The sequence below is a fragment of the Benincasa hispida genome, chromosome 1 (assembly GCF_027475165.1).
Source record: "Benincasa hispida cultivar pf3 chromosome 1, pf3_genome.v1.1, whole genome shotgun sequence".
Taxonomy (NCBI): Eukaryota; Viridiplantae; Streptophyta; class Magnoliopsida; order Cucurbitales; family Cucurbitaceae; genus Benincasa; species Benincasa hispida.
The window spans coordinates 89118492-89134986 of record NC_143478.1 but is presented as its reverse complement, the minus strand read 5'-3'; positions in this window follow the sequence as shown (position 1 = coordinate 89134986).

Here is a 16495-nt window from a genome sequence, read left to right as displayed (position 1 = left end):
CGTACACAACGATCAATAAAGTGGGAGATGCGATCGTCTATCGCATAGACAATATGCTTGATCGTTTAGGTGAAGTATATGATCGTGTATTAAAAGTAAGAGATCATCGATACGATCGTGTAGGAAAAGGTAAACGATCGTCCAAACGATCGTGTAGGAAAAAGGGTGAGCGATTGTCCAAATGATCGTGTAGGAAAAACTAAGCGATCGTCTATACGATCGTTTAGTAAATACCGGGAGCTAAACGATTTCTTAGGAAAAAGGTAAATGATCGTTTAGATAATAGCGCGCGACGGTGTAATCGCTATGCGATCGCTTAGCAATATAATATATGTAAGCCATCGTGCAGTCACTATCATATAGGCACTGATTTTTTAAATGATAACATTATCTTTTTCACAATACCCATGCACCCGAGATCAACACATTGTCTGCTATTTATAATCCACTCATCTATTATTTAGAACGAAGAGACACCTTCCTATTTCCTTTATAACCGTCCAATGAATGTGATCATATCACATTCATAACTTATAAATTAATATCATATATTAATTATAATATTTTTTCTCTACTAGATATAAATCATATTTATATCCAAGTTTCTCCAAATTAATGTATCTCATACATAAAGTTAATTATATCATATTTAAATAACTCGTTCAATTATATCATATATAATCGAACTCCCTTTTGTCAATTTGTACATTTCAAATTGACCCAAAAACTGACTCGACTCTCAACTTGTATCGAAGCTACCAAGGAGACCTTATGGACCTATGGCTCGAAGCTCCAACGGTATGTGAATAGCTGACTAAACTCTTTAGTCATGATATCCATCATCCGTTAACTGTCAGACATTCCACTAAAGACCGACAGTTGAACTCTTCTTGCCATAGATATATTTCTATGTCCATTAAATATAACCAATCAACAGTACGATGACCCTTCACAGATGCTCGTAATTACAGTAGGCCAATTTATCGTTTTATCCCTGTAATTACATCTTTCTCCTTAAGTACCACTGATCCTTCTAATGAACAATACAACATAGTCTTACTATGTGTGAACACCTCTCGGGCCATGAGAAGATGCGTGGCGCCACATTGTTCAAGCCCTGGAATAAGCTCTTAAGGGAGATATCTATCTACTTACCTCTGCCTTGGGGAAGGAGTGAATTCCATCTTGTGAAGCTGAGTTCCCAGCTCCTAAATCAGACGAATCCCCAAAATAGAAGGTTTGAGTCGGCGTTTTGGCCACTCGCACCCATGCAAATCAAAGGACCACTCTCAATGGCAAAAGTTCCCAACTCACTCAGGATTGAGGTCATGTTACCTATGGTCATCCAAATGAAGTGAAGTCTTAGTTATGAATGGTGTTATGTAACGAGACGTTAACACTTCGTGGTCAGGTCTTATACAAATTCTTTATATAGAACGCCCCTGCTCGCATGTTCCCTAAGTGAATGATCAAAATCAGAACATCTGTGACAAGTCACAACACTTGTGACCATTCCATAAAGCGGGCCGCATCCGTAGCGTTACCAGGATAAGGTTTCCCTCATATATCCATATACTATAGACCATTTTGGTTATCACTTAAGACATGATCTACTTGTATGTCACCACATACATGCTTATGTTACATACAGATAACCAGGGATATTAAGTTTATTGGTTTGTGATAAAATGAAAAACATCTAAATGTGCAAAGTCAAGTAGTGAAGTAAATATCATTTATATTATACATCACAAGTGTTCGTACAAAGTCATTTACAAACTACTGGACACGAGACTTTAGGGCACAAACCCCAATATATACAATAAACTAGGGCATACTCTATACCCTAGTATCATCTTTCACTTGCCTAGACAAGGTGCCGCATGTTCCGTAGACCCAGACTCTCCAGATGACCCTCAAACACATTAGCTGTGAGAGCCTTTGTAAACAGATCAGCAACATTGTGCTCCGACGCGATCTTCGTGACTATCACATCACCGTGATGCATAATCTCCTTGATCAAATGATATTCCTTTCAATATGCTTGCCTCTTCTATGACTCCAAAGTTCCTTAGAATTTGCCACAGCTTCGCTATTATCGGAATAGAGTATGATCGACAAAGACATATTTGGAACAACTTTCGAATCTGTAAGGAACTTCCTAAACCAAACAGTCTCTTTAGCAGCTAAGCGGCTACGTATTCGGTTTCCATAGTAGAGTTCTCAATGCATCCTTGCTTGATGCTTTGCCAAACTACAGCCCCTACATTCAGAGTGAACACTGACCCTGATGTCGATTTCTGAGAATCTCTATCAGTCTGAAAGGCAGAGTATGTGTATCCTGTAAGGATCAAATCCTTATCTCCATACACGAGTATATAGTTCTTCGTTCTTCGAAGATACTTGAGGATCATTTTGACCGTCGTCTAGTGATCTAATTCTGGATTGGGCTGATATCGACTGACAATCCCTACTGCATAGAAAATGTCAGGTCTAGTACATAACATTTCATACATTAAGCTTCCAACAGTCAAAGCATAGAAAATTGGTGATTGGAAATTTGATGTCAATTTCTCAACAACTAAAATTCCGTGGACACATTATGCGATGCATGTGCTTAAGGTATACGTTAATTGTCATGCATCGATGGTCATGCGTTGGAGTGACTATGCGTTAACGAATGTATACGATGACTATGCATCCTGTCACAAGTTTTCTTGCGCTTATGCCAAGTATAATGCGAATGCAAGTTACTCGGGTGATCCGAGGTCGAACTCAGGGACTTGTAGCTGGCTGAATGTGGTAATGTGCATGCGGCAGTTGAATAAAAAAATGATGGAGAGGTTTCTAAGCTAACACTACTCCTACTTCTAACTAACAAACAACGCAATGAGAATATGAAAGAGAGGTAGATACACGACAACTCTTGACATGAAACAAATGAATGGGAAAATAGATAAAATGTGGAGATGACTTCATTGCAACCCTTAAGAGTGACCGCAAGGGCAATCTTAGTCAACGCAAGCCATGCGATCATGCTAGACACACTAAAAGCCTAAATCTAGGACGTATGCGATGGGTATGCATAAGTGTTGAGATGACAGCATACAACCACCATATCCTACTTCCTAGACGCATGCAATATCCTATTCGTAAGGTGCATATACTATGTGAAAGCAAACGGAGCTTATCTCTAAGTTCCCCATTCTTGCCTATGCGTTCCAATCCGCTCTCTCGAGTCTTAGATTTGGATTAGATTATTCTATCAAGTAAGCCTAAATGATGAATGATGCACTCATAGGACAAGGTAACCACATAAACTTTGTTGACATAAGATTATTCCTATCTCTAGCGAACAATAGCTTATATTTCTTAATGCGACCAACCACTTACCCTTCGGGCAGTTAGTTGTTGCTGACTTTACTCATAGACAAGCATTGCGTTCGCCTATAGACAGGCATTACTACAGCTTCACACTAAGAAAATAAGGTTTTCTCACACACTCACGCAATGCACACCTCTCGGTGGTTTGCTACATGCTTCATATCTCTAATCCACATGACTAAGTATGCGATACTCTAGCAATCTCACTAAGTGATGCAATGAAAGTTAAAGAAGCTAAGTAAAGAAGATGGAGATGAGTCGAAGGAAACAAAGAAATGCATTGAATACATCGTGTATTAATTCCTTAATCACAAAATGTAATACAATACAATATAAGAAAAGAAGAGAAAATGATATGACCGGCTGGAAGCAATGACTTGCTTCCAGCGGATGTGCATCAAGGCTGACAGTGGTGCCATGGATGGGCGGAGGAGCTGACTCTCTTGAGATCTAACTCAGGTCGAAGGCTCCAGTCGTCACTCGGAATGGATGAAGGAGGTGAAAAACTTTCAAGCTTCTTCTCACGCATTGTCTGGATCATAAGGATTCGCCCTGGGCGAACCTCAAACGAAAACCTTGGATAAGTTGAAATTCTGCTCATCGGCTTCTTTATATAGAGCCTGGATCGCCGACAACAATAATGGGCTACTCTGATTCTGACATTCATGGTGCGTTTAGTCCTTTCTGAACCTCTGCTGCTAACGGCGTGGTAGGTGAGATGTCAACATCATCTTTTTTATTTTTTCGAAAGATGCGTTGATGCGTTCATTCCACCAACCTTGTGTTGATCCCTTTATCATGTGCTATTGTGTAGCTGCAATCATGCAGTGACCGTATTCGCTTAATACCACAACTCTACACGATGACCACAATCGCTTGATGTGCGCAACTCCCATGCGATGGACGCATACGATTGATTACCGCAACATCCATGCGTTGATCGAACGCGTTCGCCTTTGCGATGCAGTCGTCTATGCAGTGGTCTGGTTATCGCATTTGCGTCCACTTCCTACGTTAGCTACAAAAATAGAACATTGAATGCATAATAACGCATAATATTGGGTTAGCCGAGATTCTTCATGCTGAACGACGCAAGCTTATTTTCTCATGAATTCCTAACATAATTGCCACATATTTTGCTTATCAGCCCTCATAATTCTAAGTAAAAGGCCTAAGATGACATGCATTTTTGCATGTCATCAAAAATCCATCTCGTCTCCTCAACCTCTTAAGGTGTCTTAGGACATTGATCCTTAGACAAAACAATTCCATGCCTGAAGGGTAATAAACCCTTCTTAGAATCCTGCATCCTGTACCTGATCAACATTTGATCTATGTATGATGTTTGAGACAAGGCTAACCTCTTATTCTTACGATCTTGAATGATTTGGATCCCTAGAACATACTACGCCTCTCCCAAATCTTTTATTTGAAACTGGGCAGCTAGCCACTTTTTAATGTCAGTCAGAAAACCTACATCATTCCCAATGAGTAGGATTTCATCCACATACAGTACTAGGAAAGCTACTGAGCTATTGATGATTTTCTTGTAAATAGAAGGCTCATCAACATTCTGATCAAAGCCAAACAATTTGATTGCACTGTCAAATCTAATGTTCCACAATCTAGACGCTTGTATCAGCCCATAAATAGACATATTAAGCTTGCAAACTCTTTGCTCTTGATCTGGAACAATGAACCCCTCTGGTTGAGCCATGTAGATGGTCTTCTCAAGATTACCATGCAGAAAAGCAGTCTTGACGCCCATTTTCCATATCTCATAATCATAAAATGTGGCTATGAACAGGAGTATCCTAATAAACTTTAATATGACAACAGGTGAGAAAGTTTCCTCATAGTCTACTCCCTCGACCTATGTATAATCCTTTGCCACGAGTCTAGCCTTAAAGGTCTGCACCTTTCCATCTACACCTCGTTTTCTCTTGTAGATCCACTTACACCCTATAGGTTTTACCCCACCAGGCTGTTCCACAAGTTCTCAGACATTATTGAAGTACATAGACTCCATTTCTTGGTTCATGGCTTTAATCCACTCATCTTTGTCAACATCATCCATTACTTGCTTATAAGACAGTGGATCCTTAACTCCATCATCAGAACTAATGTTCTGGGCTTCAGACCCATGTAGCAATCCGGTGGGTTCATAATCTTCCCACTATGTCGAGGCAGTCTCAACTGTTGAGATGGTTGATTAGATGAACCGATGTCAATAACTCTTGTTGATATATTAGTCTGTTCAATAACTCTTATTGAACCCTCAGTAATCTCACTAGAAATCTCATGTAAATCACGCATACTTTGTGGTTTATGATCCCGAATGTGGTCTTCTTCCAAGAAGATAGCAGTTATCGACACAAACATTTTGTTCTCACTCGGATCATAGAAATATCCACCCCTCATTTCCCTAGGGTAGCCTATAAAGAGGCAAACTTTCAAACGCGGTTCCAATTTCTTTGGGTTAGCCATAAGCACGTAGGTCGGACATCCCCAAATCATGAAGTGACGTAAACTTCCTTGAGTTTTCACCAACCATAATTAAGGCAGTTAGTTACATGATCTGCCTTATGGGCTTTTACAACTAATGGGTTGAGATTCTCAACTGAGACCCATGACATTATTTACTATGCCTTAAAAACACAAAGACCCGAGGCTACCCTCAGAGCTTCAAAACGATTAGTATCAAGAGCCTAAGTAAAAATGTCAACAATTTTATTTTTTGTGTTAACATGCTCTAACACAATCTATTACTTTCTACAAGATCACGAATAAAATGATATTTGATGTCTATATGCTTAGTACAACTATGTTGAACAGGATCTTTGGATATGTTAATCACACTCATATTGTCATAGAAAAGAATCATGACATCTTATGAGACATCATACTCCATCAGCATCTACTTCATCCAAATCAATTGAGTACAGCTACTTCTTGCTGCAATATATTTCGCTTCAACTGTAGACAGAGAAACACATTTTGTTTCTTGCTGAACCACAAAATCAAGTTGTTCCATAAGAAGAAGCAACCTTCGGATGTACTCTTTCTATCCTCTAAGCTACCTGCCCAATCAATTTCACAGTAGCCAACTAGAGCGTTATTGGTATTAAGGATGTTCAATAAGCCATAATTACTAGTCCCATCTATATATTTGATGATTCTCTTTGCACTGAATAAATGGCTAGTTTTAGAAGAGGATTGATATCTAGCACATACATCAACAACAAAGTCAGTGTCAGGTTTTCTGGCAGTCAAATAAAGAAAATTCCCAATAATGCTCCTATAGAGACTCTTATCAACGTTAGTCCCACTGGAGTCTTTTGACATTTCTACATGAGTTAGAGCAGGAGTTTTTTTAGTACGGGAATTTTCAAGGCCAAATTTCTTCACTAAATTCTTTGCATATTTTCTTTGTGAAATAAAGATTCCCTCATTAAGTTACTTGATTTGACATCCCAGAAAGTAGGATAGTTCTTCTACCATACTCATTTCAAATTTATCATGCATCTGTTTCATAAAGAACTCAACCATCTCCTGAGACATTCCTTAAAAAATAATGCTATTAACATAAATTTGAACAATCATAAATTTTTCACTGGAGCTCTTTCAAAGAGAGTTTTATCAACTCCCTTCATTTGTACCCATTGTTGACAAAAAATTGGGTTAGATGCTTGTACAATGCTCTGGGAGCCTATTTGAGGCCATAAAGGGCATTGTTGAGTTTATACACATGCTCAAGGTGAGAAGGATCCATAAATCCTTTGGGTTGAACAACATACACTTTCTCATTTAGAATTTTGTTCAAGAAGGAACTTTTCACATCCATCTGATGTAATTTAAACTTCAAAAGACAAGCAATGCCGAGCAAGAGTCTAATGGCTTCTAATCTTGTAACAAGAGTGAAGGTTTCATCAAAATTCACACCTTCAACTTGTGTATATCTTTGAGCCACTAATCTTGCTTTATTTCTAGTCACGTTTCCATTCTCATCAGTCTTGTTTTTTAAAATCAACTTTGTGCCAATAACATTTACATATTCAGGCTGGGTATGAGAGTCTAGACTGAAGTGAACCATGAGGTCCACAGCAGAAGCGAGATCGTTCCCAATTTTAATTATTTCACAGAATCAAAATTTATAGAACAAGAATCATGCATTTTAATAAAATTACAACATGATTTTAAGAATTAGGAATTAAGGTTAGGGATTAACTTACCCTCGAACCAGTCACGAGCTCTTCTCTAAACTCGATCTTCCAAAATATTCCAGCAAAACCAAGTGGCCACTACCAAGAGGTCAACCTTTGTATTCTCTAGAAAGGATGAGACTCACAGGAGGTGTGGGCTCTGTATAATTTTTTGGGAAGAGGAAGAGGATTTTAAGAGGAGAGGAATTGTTTTATTTTTACATAGAGATCTTGCATCTAATTACACAGAGAGCCTCTCTGTCAAGAAGATGAAGAAGCTGTAGAAAACTGAACTGCCCATTCCACGTTTTTTTTCTGAGAGTAAATTAAAGGGAGGGAAGTTGTAACTCCCTCCCTTTAATTTTTAAAAAATAAATTAAAATAAATTAAATTTAATAAAAAAATATATAATAAATAACTTATTATATATATCTATATGTTATATCAAATATAACACATAAGCTATAGTTATTATATTGTATTAAATACAATATAGCCTATAGTTTTATTTCTCTCAATAAAACATAGTATATAGAATAAATCACATTTATACTAAATTTAATTATATGAATCTCATCCATATAATTAGTATTTGAATCATATTCAAATATTTAATTCCTCTCAATATCAACTTTATATTATAATGTATCAAATACATTATATTAATTATATCACATGTAATTAATTTAATTAATTATATCATATATAATTAATTCCTGCAATTAATTTGAACAATTCAAATTAATCCAAAAATAATTCTCAATAACACTTGTTGAGCTACAGAGAGGACCTTATGGACTTGTAGATTGAAGCTCCAATGGTACTTGAAGAATTAATTTAACTTCTTTAATTAAATTATTTAAAATCCATTAATTGTCCGTCACTCCATTAAAGATCGACAAGTACACTCTTCGCATTAAGGATATATTTCTGTGTCCATTGGATATAACTAGTCAACAGTGTGATGTCCTTTCACAAATTACTCGTAAGTACAGCCAGGCCAAAACTACTGTTTTTCCACTGTAGTTAAATCTAACTCTTTAAGTACCATTAATCCCTCAAATGAATAATAAGTCATAGCCCAACTATGGCCAAATCCCTCGCGGGCCAAATCAACCCTTAAGGGAGCAATTTATCTACTTCCCCCACATCAGGGAAGGAGTGAATTTCGTTTTGTTTAGCTGTGTTCCTAGCTCTCCAATAAGAGGAATCCCCAAAATGATAGGCATATTGAGTCGGCAAACTGGCCACTCTCACCCATACAAATCAAAAGACCGCCTTCATAGGCAATAGTTCACAACTTACTCAAGATTCAGGTTATGTCACCTATGGTCATCCTAGTGAAATGTAAGTTTCGACTATTAATGGCGATATATAATGAGACTAGTCATGTCATGGTCTGATCTTATACAAACTCTTTGTATAAGATACTTTCACTCACATGTCTTCACATGAATGATTAAGATCATTTGTAGCACTTTACAACACTTATAGCATCTATACAGTGGGCCGTATCTGTAATGTCACTAGGATAAGGTACTTAGGGTTATCTATCTACTACAAACCATTTAGGTTATCATTTAAACATGATCCACCTGTATGTATTTACATACATGTTTATATTACATAAAATAACCTAGGATCTTTGTTTATTAGATTGAATGTATGCTCATAATATAATAATTATTTTACTATAACAATTTATTTATACAAAGTTTACAAACTACGAGAATATAAGAGAGATAATAAAAGATAGATTTATGACACGAATCTCAACATAGACGTTATTCCTCATGAGTTTCTCGAGCTCTTCTTGCATGAAATTTATCCAACATTCATTTGCAAGAGTTTCTTTGACATTGTTTGGTTCAACAGGGGAAGTGAAGCAAATATTGCTGATCATGTCAAGATAATTCATTTTATGCTTTCTTCTGGTGGTCACTCCTTCTTCCACATCCCCAATAATATGAATAGAAGGATGACTTTTACGAACCCTACTGAAAGGTTGTTCATTACTAGCTTCTACCTGCTTTGAGATATTCTGGTTAATCTCCACTAGATTTTCTGAATTCACATCTGAAGGCATGGTAGACAAGATGTAAGGCACATTAGTATTAACAACTGAAGCCATATTGAGATCTTCTTCAATGGAAGGAGAATGGGAAGCAACATCATCATCAATTATAACATTAGTAGACTCCATTATAGTATCAATTCATTTGTTGTAGCCACAATAAGCTCGGCTATTTATGGAATATCCAAGAAATATCCCTTCATCAGACTTGGAATCCCATTTTCTTCTAGTCTCTCTATCAACAAGAATGTAACAAACACTTCCAAAGACATGGAAATATTTCACATTAGGTTTTCTACCTCTCCATATTTCATAAATAATGCTTGAAGTTCCTGGTTGTAAGACCACTCTGTTATGTATATGACAAACCGTGTTTAAAGCTTCCACCCAAAAATGAAATGGCAAATGTTTTGCATGAGCCATCTCTTGAAGTGTTCTATTTTTCCTTTCCACAATATTATGTTGTGGTGTAATAGGAGCTGAAAATTCATGGTGAATCCCAGTAGACTGATAGATCTCAATGAATTGAGAGATCTCAATCTCTCTACCATGATCACTTCAAATACGTATCACATTAATATCTTTCTCACGTATAGTTGAAGACAGAAAGCACGATAAACAGAAAAAGTGTCTGATTTTTCACGAACAAAATGCACCCAGCTGTATATGGAGAAGTCATCAACAACTAGAATATATCATTTCCCTCGCAGACTCTTAGATTGCATGGGTCCCATTAGATCCATATGAAGAAGTTCCAGAAGATGGGAAGAGCTTGAGTGGCCTGAATGCTTGTGAAAGGCATGAGTTTGTTTACCAGAAAGGCAATCTCCACAAATAATTCCAGGAGACGCTAATAAAGAGGGGAGACTAGTTATAGAATTAGTTACAAGAGCCTTCTAAATAGTCTTCATGCTTATATGTCCAAGACGTTTATGCCATAGGCTTGCTTCATCTTGTCTAGAGAGATGACAAATCTGTGAAGAATGATTAGGACTCCACAGATAACAATTATCAGAGGAACGCAAACCTATCATAATGAGAGCTTTGACATCGTCTATGACGACGCATTTGTCTTCGATAAAGTTAACAATCAATCCTTTGTTGCACAACTGACTAATGCTAATAATATTGGTAGTAAGTCCTTCAACCAACATTACATCTTTCAGTGAACCGGATAATTTAGTTTTCCTTTCCAATAATTTTTTCACAAGTACCATCACCAAAAGTGACCTTTCTAGAACTGACAGATTTGAGATTGAACTAATAACTCTTTTCACCAGTCATGTGCCTAGAGCTTCCACTATCAAAATACTAGTCACCTTTAGCAGAGGATTTGAGCAAAGTTAGAACCATATTACATTTGTTTTGAATAATTTCTCTCTCCACACCTGTTTGCCTCTTGTCTGATTTTCATAATGGTTCTGTGAGAAGTAGGGCACACTTCTGGAATAATGTGTCTATAAAGAATCTTAAATAATTGATAGCAAAAAGGACATTTGTGCTCTACCTTTCCACAATAATGACAAACCCACCTTGGTGTACTCAAGGGATCATCTTTCAATACAACATTGTTGGTAGATGTACTTATAAAGCAGTAAGTCTCAGGATCTTCAACTCTAACAAACTTAATCTTTTGCTTCCTTTTTTGTTTTGACTGGTTTAATGCTGACTTCCTATTTTAGAAAATCCAAGCCCAGAGTTATCACCAGTAGATTTTCCTTTTGTCAAAAGTTTTGCCAAATACTCAGTTCCAGTATTCAACATTTTGATATTCTTGCATACTAAATCCTTTTCAGCTTTAACTTGAGAGAGTTCATGCTTCAAATATGCAATAGTAGACATAAGTATGTGATTATCAGCTATCTAAGTCTCAATTCTTACCTTCTGCACATCAAGGGCTTTTTGATCATCTTGCCATTTGAGAAAAAAAAGTATGGTAAGAGGGATCTGTAGACTCAATTCCTGCAGTATCATGATCGGTCTTTGCATACACATCATATTAAAAGTTATCACATGATAAGGTGTCCAAGGAGATGTTGTTAACAAACAGTTTGACATCATCCTTTGAGTCACTACTATCCTCTGAGTCAATACATATCCTTTGCTCTGTCTCTTCAGAAAAGTGAGACATTCAGCCTGTATATGACCGAACCCACCACACTCTCGACATTTGAAGTTCTTTTCCTTGTGCGAAAGTAGATTGCTTGACTTGTCAGATTCCCTTTTACTATTTTGAGATATGAATTGATTAAGAGAAGTATAACCATCAGACTTGTTATTACTATAAGAGCCAGATCTCGAACGTTTTAGCACACTGTTAAACTGTTTTGAAAGTAAAGCAATCAATTCAACAAGAGGATCTTTTGATTCTCTACTGTCACTCACCAACTCTTCTTTAAATGCAAATTGAAAGGCAGTTCCCTTATTTTTATTTTCGACTTTCCTATCTAGGGACATTTCAAAAGTGAGTAAGGAGCCAAATAATTCATCTACTCTAAACTTTTTTTATATCTTGAGCATTCTCAATGGCTGTGACTTTCATGTCAAATCTCTTGAGTAAAGATCTAAGTACCTTCCCGATAAGTTTTTCTAATGAAATCTTCTCTTTAAGAGAAAATGACTAATTTGCAATATCTAGCAAACATACATTGAATTCAACAATGGATTCTTCTTCATGCATTCTAAGATGCTCAAACTTTGATGTCATCAACTGCAGCCTAGACATCTTTACTTTAGACATTCGCTCATGAGCAATAGATAATGTGTCTCATGCCTCCTTAGCTGAGACACAAGTGTTAATTAATCTGATTATGTTTTGATCTACACTATTGAATATGGCATTTAAGGCATGAGAATTTCCTAAAGAGGTTGTATCTTCTTCTCTAGACCACTGAGATTCTAACTTCAAAATTTTCTTTCCAACATCAGTTTTGATGGTAGGATGAGTCCATCCAGATACAACAACCTTCCAAGTTTTGCTATCAATTGACTTCAGAAAGGTAATCATTCGAGCTTTCTGGTAAAAATAGTTTGTTCCATCAAGAATAAGTGGATGAGTGGTAGAGCCTCCTTCTTGATGGAACGAACACATGCACAACAAAAGAAAAATTGATCTAAAGTACTATAATTAGGTTAATTACAAAGGTAAGCATGCATTAATATAATAAGTAAAAGGGGAAAAAGTATACAACCTTTGTAGACTTGAATCTTCTCCAAATTAGCTCCAATCTCCTCATGAATGGTTCATGGACCACCACGAGAGTCTTCTCGACTATTCTCCGATCTTAGAACAGGATGATGAGATCTGGTGAGTGACTAATTTGGAGAGAAAAAAGTTAAGACTTTGAGAGAAAATTGCCACGAGATTATCAGATAATCTCATCCAATTCCACTATGGCCAAGAGTTTTTGAAATTCCATAAACACTCCCTTCTAAAGATCATTACATGCAAACTATGCAACTTTGAGTTTGATGACATTTTGATACAAAAAGATCTACTAACTCAAAGTGGGATTTAGTGGGGAAAGTGTCTTCAAATGAAGACAACATTTAACAATTCATTAGTTGGAATTTCCCACTCATAAATATTGGATCTTTCCACTAACTTGATCAAAGTTTAACTTTCAAAGTCCTAAGTCAACAAATTTGACTTTTTGACTTTCAAAAATCAAAAGTCAACAATTTGACTTCCAGTGCATTTTTTATCTAGTCAACAAAATTTGACTTTTAATGTAATTTTGACCAATTCTATTTAATTTCAAAATTAATTCTAATCATCAATTTTAAAATTAAATTAGTATTAAATAATTAATTAAACAATTTAATTAATTTAATTTAATATTAAATCCAACATTAATCCCAATTTATATGAATCCCTATTCATAACCTTGATATTTAAATCTTATTTAAATATCTCCTATTTTCTCTCTTTTTATGTTTAATTCACAATTAAACATTAGGTTAAATATATCATATATATTTAACGATTTGCTCCAAAATCGAATTTAAACACTTCAAATTCGTTTGTCACACTATACTAAGGTTTAGTTCGATATGAGCAAGTATATGGACCTACAGATCATGGACTCCAACAATTCGTGATTAACCGGCTAAACTCTTTAATCTAATTAACCACCATTCGTTAACTACCAAGTCACTCCATTAAAGTCCAGTAGTTGCACTCCCTTGATTGTAGATATAAAATGGGAGGCTTATTGAGTCGGCACTGTTGAGCCAACCTTCACCCATGAAAATTTAAGGATAATCCCGAATAAACATGAGTTCATAGTTAGCTAAAGATGAAGGTCAAGTTACCTAGGTCATCGCTTTGAAATAGTCAGTCTTAAACAATAAACAATATTATAAGGTAAGAATGATTTAATTCTTTGTTCGATCTTATGCAAACTCATTGCACAGGGCGCATCCGCTCCTCATGTCAATACATGAACGAATTAGAATCACTTTGTTTATAGCACTTTACAACAAATTATAACAACTACAGAGTGGGCCGCATCCAATAATGTTACCAGAATAAGATATCCAATCTTATACGTATACTATAGATCATTTTGACTATTTACTCGAACCTGATCCATTCTTATGTCTCCACATAAAGTTCAAGTACTCATGTAAAAGTCATGGATCTTTTAATTTATTGGATTTATTTCTAAAATGAAATAAGCAATTCATATATTCAATAACAACTTTATCGATAAGTTTATTGTTTACAAACCACGAGTTTTAGGACATAAAACCCAACACTACCTTGATTCCTTCCATGATTGAAGCACCTGAGATAAAGGTGACCTCCTCCGATACCAATTAAAAAAGCGTTAGGGTGACTCGCCACTCGATATACAGATGTTAAACAGAAAGCACTGACAACAATTATAACAACAAAAATACCAATAACAAGTAAACAAGTAAAGACACACAATAATTAGTAATCCAATTTGGTGATAAACACCTACGTCTGGGGGCCAGAAAGCTCAGAAAAGATAATTCACTAATATTAAAGAATTAAGAATTTACAACATAGTACTTATCTGTAATACTCCAACTACTATAGTTGCTCATGTATAAGTTAACTCACCCTGCACCTAGGCTCCCCCTAGATGGAGACTCCCTCTCAACTAAACTTAGACTCCCCCTAAGTATGTTAATATTAGCATCTGACACTACGACACCTGATAGTGTGTGAGACTCCTCTCAAATTGATTATCTTCCTCTTGGAACAGTGAACTCCCTTCAACAATAATTCTTAGATCCACCTAAGATAGAGAACTCCTTCTCTGAAGCTAAGTCTTAGGCTCCCCTTAAGATTGAGAATTCCTTCTCTGGCAGCAACGGCTTAGGCTCCCCCTAAGACCTTGAAACTTCTTAAAGTATTGCACTCAACAGATGAAGAACATGCACAACGAAATAGTGATCAAACAAGCAAGAACATGATGTAGAATAGTTCAGCCAGAGTACAGAAAAAACGTCTTGCTCAATTACACAAATGTGGAAACCCTAAATGGCCTACAAAACTCTAAGTAAATGAATCCAATAAAGGAAATAAGTCATCATTTGGAATAAAAAGCTGCACTTCAAAAAGGAACATATCGGACTAAATATTACAGTCGATATTTCCAGATATGGAAAATATTCTGTAGGAAAATACCCTGATGTCGCAACTGAATATTAATACTTTATTTGAGACATCTGCAGAACCACTGCCTTAGAGAAAATTATAAAGTCAACAAATCAAATCACCAATAAACTTGAACTCAATTTACCTTGTAGCTTGGTCCAAATCCACCTTCAGCTATTTCACTTTTAGGACCAAAGTAGTTGTTGGTGGTAGCTTTAATTTGTTTCAAGGTTTGTAAATGTACGCTTGAAAGCTCAATGGCAAAGGGAAAAAAAAATCAATTCTTGGTGCTATTGGTGAAAGAAATATAAACTGTTTTTATATTTAATACTAGACAACTTAACCACTATATACACCTTCCTTCTTACATATGCAACTTTGTTAATCCAAGGAAATACAACGAGCAATATGATGACTACTCCAAAAATTAAATTTCAAATGATCTTAAGGTCATTCATATAAAAAAATATGCAATCAAACATTATCAGAAACAATCAATAAATGAAGAATGTTTACTATATCCTAACGGTTCACCTATGTAGAAACTGATTCATGCATAACATAGATAAATTTGGGTTAGCAATACATGATAATGTCTCAAGGGCAAAATGTCTAAACCCTTTCTCAAGTAAATGTATAAAGATTTAAGAAGCAAACTAGATGGTCATTTACCATTATTATAAATTTGAGGCATGATATTAAACAAGCATAGGGAGGTGGAGATGATGCTCACATCACACATGCACAACTCTAGTTCTAGCCACCTTCTACCACACCAGCACCAACCACCTGCTGCCACATTGCAATACCCCAAACATCTCACAATCGATCACTGAAAATCACTAAATCAAGTTCCAAATGTAGGAATGATAGAACATGCAATGGAAGACTTCAGAATCAATAAGCATTTAAACTACATTTAATTTGAGTTTAAGCATGTTGTTCATATGATATTCAGAAGCAGGTTTGGAACACATATTACCTTTGAATATTTCCTTCACAAATTCACTGAAATCACCAAGATATAGCTTAAAACTTCAAGAGGACAACCACCGAGATCTTCTCTACTATGCTCAAGCTGGAACGTGTGGTGGAAATACTTAAATCAAGTTGAATTGATGAAGAAGAAGTGAGGAATGCTTAATGTTCTTCATGCATGGAGTTATTATATAATACTACTTATGAATCATGTCCTTCTCTATC